General features: G+C 31.4%; 1 pseudogene across 1 annotated transcript; it reads left to right on the forward strand.

Moving 5' to 3' along the window:
• The first annotated feature begins 4,699 nt into the window (after positions 1-4,699).
• Positions 4,700-8,065, forward strand: LOC114389493 (annotated as a pseudogene). The gene has a single exon (XR_003661781.1). The product of XR_003661781.1 is annotated as a eukaryotic peptide chain release factor subunit 1-3-like (transcript).

The raw sequence follows: 8,065 nt of genomic DNA on the forward strand, positions 1-8,065 counted from the left end.
AGGGACACAATTGGAAAAAAAAGTAGTTTAAGGATCTAATTAAAATTTGACAAATAGTTCATGAACTTTTAAATCAATTTAACCTTTTCTAAAAATAGTAAGGCAGTTTTTATTAATAAGACAATATACTCTTTAAAATTGTTTTTTTTCCTTATGATTGAATCTCTAAATTTACATGAACCAATAATTTTAAATTTTAGTTTAAATATTTTTTGGTCCAACCACTAGAGGGTTTCTTAAGTGTTGATGTGACTAATGTTGATGATGTCATCATTGCTATCATTATCCTAGGCCATTGTCATCATAACTTAATGATGTCACAAAAAAAAATCTAATTAGCAAATTATGCGTCATCAAAAGTGTTATGTCATCATCATGGACTAAAAACAAGAAATGATAAGTTTACAAGGATTTTTTTTTAAAAAAAAGTGTAACTAGAGCAAAAAGTGACATTTACAAAAAGATATTTAAGCTTCAAGCTAAATTTGATTGATAAATAAAAAAATAACTTAAAAGAGATAGATTCTATTGAAATCTTGTTTACATTACATTTTTTATTTATTTATATGGTACAATTGACATCAATCATTTTTTATATGACAACTATTCACTGTTCCTCTTTTTAATCTCATTACACTATGACAATTTGACTTGAAAAATTATTTTAAATTATATCCCATGTTTAGACTTTGTTTGTTTGCTTCAACTTCTAGATTGATCCTGGTTGTAAGCTACCTTAGGTCTATCTATATTGAGGCCCAATCAATCATTTAGAAAATGACTAAACCAATCCTTAAATCTTGCATTTGTATTTTTCAATCCCATTATCAAAGTGTCTTTTGTCTTTGATTCCAAAATCAAGATTACTTTATCAACAATTACTTATCAATCTTTGGCCAAAAGTTGTTGAATATTGGTCATCAATTGTTAGCTATCAATTAAGTGTTAGTTTAATGTTTAAACATTTTTTTGTAAATATATCATTTGTTGTTTTCTCTGGGTAATGGGGTACGAAGTTTTTATATCATTTGTTGTTTTAGTCTTTGTACCTTTTTGTTTTTCGTCTTTGCAAATATGTCATCTTTTTAATTTTAATCCCTAAAAATGGCACTTTTTTATTTTAGTCCCTCAAAATGTCACTTTTTATTTGTCTTTGATGGCTTCATCATAATGACGTGACAGGTTTCATGAGGACATCATTTGCTGACTAGCCAATTTTTTTTATCACTCCACTGAACCAAACCATACATAGTTAACTTTTGAATTAAGTGGTTATACATTGTCGTGTAAAAAAAATACCTTAAACTTAGTGGTTATACATCACCATTTGTTGACATGGCATAATAATGATATCATCAATTGATGATATGACACGGTAATGACATTTTCATGATGTCATGGTGCCATCATCACTATTAGCCACTTAAGCACTTAACAAAATCCACTAATGATAGGGACTAAACTCACTTTTGGTTTCTATGCATTGTCATTATGTCACAATGACATCATTTCTAAGGGTGAGTTTGGTTCTAAGAAAAGGCGAGAAATTGAAGGGGAATAAATCCCTATTTAGTGTGGGTTTTATGCATTGTCATTATGTCACAATGACATCATTTCTAAGAGTGAGTTTGGTTCTAAGAAAGGGTGAGAAATTAAAGGGAAATAAATCCTTATTTAGTGTGGGTTTCACACATTCTTGACTTAATTTTAATTCAAATATATGTTCTTTTTTTTCATCACATGTCATTCCACTCCACTCAATCAAACCATACCTAGTTAAATTTTGAATTCACTGGTTATACATTGTTAGTGTAAAAAAAAAAACTTAAACTCACTTTTGATCTAGCAATAGTTTGCCTGCCATGTTTTAACAAAAATTGTTGACATGATATCACATTGATATATTGACGTGACAAAATGACTGATAGTCCAATATTTTGGTCAAAGTAGCTCTGATAGAGCATTGATGTGACAATATGGACCAAAATTTGGACTATCAATGTCATGTTAGCTAATGTCATATTGTCACATTATCTATCATGTCAGTGTGTCAATGTCACGTCATGACTAGATGCCATGTTGGTAATTTTGGTTAAAAATTGTTGTTGAGTCATAAGACAAATCAAAACCCTTAATTATTTTGATTAGATGCAAATAAATATCAAGTTTCAAATTTGTCATTGAAACACATACAAATGAAAATATGTTGAGTTTGCATCTGATGGATCATACAATAGCAAACAAAAGTTGAGTCTGTGATATTTAATGATCAGTTAATGCCTTGTGCTTTTGATCCTCTATGCAGGGAATAATCTCTTCTTAGGATCTGAAGAAAAGAATAAAAAAAGAGAAAAATCAAAAGATAAAGCTACTTATTCCATCAAAAGATGTGCCTAGAGCAGTATAACAGTGTACTTCATAGTACAAAAGATTATTTGCTCTTTAACACTGAATCTAGATTACCCTTCAAACAGAGCGCGTTATCATTGTGTCAACAAGTTGGTGACATACATTTAATGTTGTAGTTAATACTCCAACGAACATCTTCTTCAACAGATGAAGAACATGCAAAAAAAGAAGGTCGTTTAGAGGCACCGGTTACTTTCACAAAAGGCTCTATAAATACTAGAAGTTTTGAAGTTATGAACTCGGAATGATCATATCTCTCTCAAGCCTTCACCTCTTGTAATAGTATCTAAGTGATTCAAAAGTTCTCAAAACATTTTGTTTATCTTGGGAGTAAAGACTCTCAAGTATATCTTGTATATCTATCTCTAAGATGTTAGCTTAGTTAGTGTGCACCTTATCTTAAACAATAGTTGGGATATTAGCTTGGAGAGACTAATGTAAAAACTACTTGGGTGAAGCTAGGAGTGACTTGTATAAACAACACTTTTATCTTTGTAAAAGGTAGTGAAAACTTGGTGGGTTGCTAAGGATTAGACATAATCTGGTAGAGACGAATAAGTATAAATCCTTGTGTCTTTATTGTTTTTTTCTATTCTTTTAACTAGCCTTTGAATTGTGAAACATGTTCATAAAAATGGTTTAGAAAATCCTTTGTGAAAACTATTGTTTGTTGGTCTCTTCTAAGTTTTCTTCAGACTATGTTGCTTATACATTGTTTATGAAAAAAGGTTTTCATGGAAATTTTATAAATGACAAATTAATCCATCTTCTTGTGATTTTTGTATTTTCAATTACAATAGACCATGATCGACAGGGGACCGAAATTGCTAAATTTTAAAAAAATGGAGAACCAAATGTGCAATAATTTTTTGAAGGACCAAATTGTCCCATTATAAATCTATAGGGACCAAAAGTGAATTAAGCAATTTTTTACACTATCATCTAATAAAAAATTATCATTAATATTGTTTTTAAGATAAATATTATAAAAGTTAACAAACATATCATATTGTGATTAAATGTTATTTGTTCAATAATTCATAAAATAAATATTATATAAATCTTGTTGTATGTATATCACGTCTCATATTTAATATATCTTATTTTTCACTCATAACTCCATTAAAAATAATTGATAATTTATGTTATTAATCTTAAACAAAACACATACGTATATTATCTTTAAAATATTATTTATAATAAATTATAAAAAAATCACGTAGTTATTTATATATTTAATTCGTATTTTCATATTACTCGGGACATGTGTTATAGCATCTTTTCTTTTTTATCTCACAACTAAACTAATTCTAGTAGGTTATAAAGTTTTTTTTCTTTTTTTTTTGGAGGAGATAAAGTGTTTTTTTTAGGAATAAAGTGTTTTTTCTTAAGAAGGTTATAAAGTTTGTTAAAGAAAAGTTAAAAAATGTTTTACATCTAATTACATCCTAAGGATAACAACTATTGAGAAAAAAAAAATTAAATTACACCGTAAGTTTCTGAATTACTTGGTAATTTTTAATGAGGATTTGGGACTATTTTTTCTTCTTACAATTGAGTGAGAATGTTAACCTTTTTTTTTTAATGTGAGAATGTTAACCTAAAAAAATGAGAATACGTGACAATATTATATTCAAGAACTAATTATGTTCATGTGATTAATTTTTGGTGGTAGTATACAATCCAACTAAAAATAATACAAATTTAAGAATTCAATTAAAAAAAGAGTGAATACTTATTTTGATAGCTGAAAGTATGAAACACGGATAATTTAGTCCCTGAAAAATAAAAAATTATGAAATAATCCTTAAAAGTGTAAAAATACAATAATTTAATCATATCATTAAATTAAATCCATTACTGTTTTGACATGTGTTATTCTTGTGTCATTTACATGTTAAAGATTTATTTTTCTATTTAATTTCTGAAATTAATCACTTATTAGTATTTTATTCTCAATTAAACCATTTACTATCATTTTAATCATTAAAAATATTTTTAAATTTTCAATTAAATTTCTACATGTAAACTATTAACGTAATCCTTATCTTATCTCTTTGCCTTCAATCCTTATCTCACGTACTTTTATCTTCATTTTATCACGTTCATCATTTAAATTATATTATAACTATGCTTTATCTCTTATTTTGATCATTGATCATTTGCATAAATCATTTGTGACCCCTTTCATTTACACCTGTCTCATCATAAATTTTTTTCACCTGCTACATTCCAAACTGTGATTAAAAGAATGGAAAATGAAAGTGTTTATTATTAGCTTATTTAGCAAAACAAAGAGCCAAAGACTAATAAGACTCTAATCTATCTTTAAACAAAACAAAGACTAATAATACTCTAATCTTTCTCAAATCTCAAATCCCAAATCCCAAATCCAATAGAAAATTTCTCGTTCCTCTCCACCATCTTTGCTACAGAAGCTCACGCGAAAACCCTCGGCCGTGTGAGAGAGTCTCATTCTTTCACCCCAAACATACACAGAGGTGAGTACATACACTTCACCTCAGTCTTTCAACTATAATAACTGTTCCTTTTATTTGTTATCATATTTGCTTCACCTCAATCTTTTGTTTTTTTAAAAGCAAAGTTTGCTCCTTTGATTTGTTTTGTTTATGGGTACCGTTGTTAGTGGTAGCAGTGGAAGCATTTGCATCTGGGGTTGCAGTTTGACTTGAATTTATACCCTGCTTTGACTAGAAAATTTGACCCCTTTTTTATTTTATTTTTATTTTGTTAACTGAGGAGAATGAAAATACTGAAGATGGTCTAACTAATTTTGGGTCTTTTGAAAGAAAATGGAGAAGGAAGGAGGAAAAAACATGAACTTTGATAGATTGAGATGGAGTTCATGGGCTTCAGGCTTTGACACCAATACTCATCAAATTTCTTTGCTTGCAGTTAACTTTTTTTAAAGGGTTCAATAAAAGTGGCTATCTACTTATGGATTGCTGTTTGTGCAATATGTTTTCTTGTTTTTGGGTTCAAATTTTTTACCCGCCTACTCTGTCTGTTGCATGTTTTATTCATGTGTTTGCTACTTGTGGGACCACTGTTTTTTTGTTGTTGTAATTTTTGTTTCCTTTACCAGTTATAAAGCATGTTAGCTTTCAGGTATTACTATGTTATGTTCATGGACGGATCCAGGAATGTATTAAAGAGGGATCAATTTTTTTTACATAATTATTTAAATATCTAACTTATAATAAATAATAAGTTTAACAAAAATGTTTATTATTGATTTTATGTGCAAAACTAGATATATAATTTACTACTGGAAGAAAACTAAGCATATATAATTTAATGTTTACATTTTCTTTTATTAGTATGTTTTTAATTTTAATTTTTCTTTTTTTTTTCATATATACATAAAGGATCTTAAGGGAGGGGGCAATGCCCCTACTTACCCTCCTTGGATCCAGTTCTGTGATTGTTTATTAAGTGTGGGAAGAATATTATTCCATTTGTATGGGTACCACATACCAGGGTGTTTAGTACAATACAGCGACTTATCTAATTGTTCTTCAAGCTATGATGTTGTACACCATTTATAAATTATAATGTGTAAGCTTTAGCTAGATATTTTTGGTTGTAAGTTGTCACTATCGTACACTGCTGCATAGGTTAGGACCTTTAGCATGAATGATAAGAAGTTATTTTGATTGTAAGCTTTAGCTAGACATTCATTTTTTATATCGCACCTTGAGCCTAGAGTTCTGTTTGATCTGGGGTTGAGACACTACTGTTCTAGTAACTGTACTATCATCCTCATAACTTTAGTTCTTCGCTGCTAATGACTTATTGTTGAGTCTGTAATTTACCGGTGTTTGATTCTCTCGGCCTTTATCTCTATACATGCATGTGCATATGTAGCAGATATACATAATATTCCTTCATAATTGTATTGATATTGTTCAATAATACAGTGCAAATGTATTAAAATATTTTTGATTTTGTAAGTGCTTTTGAGTGAGGGCGAGCCCTGGTGCAGCGGTAAAGCTGCGCCTTGGTGACTTGTTGGTCATGGGTTCGAATCCGGAAACAGCCTCTTTGCATATGCAAGGGTAAGGCTGCGTACAACATCCCTCCCCCATACCTTCGCATAGCGAAGAGCCTCTGGGCAATAAGATGCTGGGAGATGAGTTTGGAACTGCTTCAAATATCAAAAGCAGGGTGAACCGGCAGTGTTGGGTGCCATTACTTCTACTCAACAGAGGTTGAGACTGTATAATAAGGTTCCTCCAAATGGTTTGGTTCTTTATACTGGCACCATTATCACTGAAGATGGCAAGGAAAAAAAGGTGACAATTGATTTCGAACCTTTCAAGCCTATCAATGCATCACTTTACCTCTGTGACAACAAGTTTCACACAGAAGCTCTAAATGAACTTTTAGAATCGGATGACAAGTTTGGTTTTATTATTATGGATGGAAACGGCACCCTTTTTGGGACATTGACCGGAAACACTCGTGAGGTGCTTCATAAATTTACTGTTGATCTCCCAAAGAAGCATGGCCGAGGAGGGCAGTCAGCATTGCGTTTTGCTCGTCTTCGCATGGAAAAGTGGCACAACTATGTAAGGAAGACTGCAGAACTTGCTACTCAGTTTTTCATCAATCCTGCTACGAGTCAACCTAATGTTTCTGGACTTATACTTGCTGGTTCAGCTGACTTCAAGACTGAGCTGAGCCAGTCAGATATGTTTGATCCTCGTTTGCAAGCAAAAATATTGAATGTGGTTGATGTTTCCTATGGTGGGGAAAATGGCTTTAACCAAGCTATTGAGTTATCGGCGGAGATGTTATCTAATGTAAAGTTCATTCAGGAGAAACGCTTGATCGGAAAATACTTCGAAGAGATCAGCCAGGACACTGGGAAATACGTCTTTGGAGTTGAAGACACGTTGAAGGCATTGGAGATGGGTGCTGTGGAAACACTTATTGTGTGGGAAAATTTGGATATTAATAGATATGTACTGAAAAATAGTTCTACTGGCGAGATTGTCATAAAGCACTTGAACAAGTACCAAGAGGCTAATCAGAGCAACTTCAGAGATTCAGCCACCTCTGCAGAGTTAGAGGTTCAGGAGAAGATGCCCTTGCTTGAGTGGTTTGCAAGCGAGTACAAAAAATTTGGTTGCTCGCTGGAATTCGTGACCAACAAATCTCAAGAAGGATCACAATTTTGCAGAGGGTTTGGTGGTATTGGAGGTACCCTTCGCTACCAGCTCGATATCAGATCGTTTGATGAGTTATCTGATGATGGAGAAGTGTATGAGGATTCCGATTAAGCATCTGTTTATACTCTTTTCATCGGAGTTTTTGAATAATAGAATGAAGCATTCTAACCTCCATTGCCAAAAAAAGTCCTAGATATTCCTTGAATTTTATGGTACCAAGACTTAGTCCTTTGTTTTTACATTCATCAATTATGTATTATTAACTTCGTTTGGTTATTTATTGTATGCTTAATAGTTAATACAGCCCGGGGAAGTCATTCTTCATTTCAAAGATATGAATGTTTCAATGTCTTAAGGGCGGTGGCATCTACATTGTGTGATGTATTATTAACTTCGTTTGGTTATTTATTGTATGCTTAATAGTTAATACAGCCCGGGGAAGTCATTCTTCATTTCAAAGA

This window comes from Glycine soja, chromosome 16 (assembly GCF_004193775.1).
Source record: "Glycine soja cultivar W05 chromosome 16, ASM419377v2, whole genome shotgun sequence".
Classification (NCBI taxonomy): domain Eukaryota; kingdom Viridiplantae; phylum Streptophyta; class Magnoliopsida; order Fabales; family Fabaceae; genus Glycine; species Glycine soja.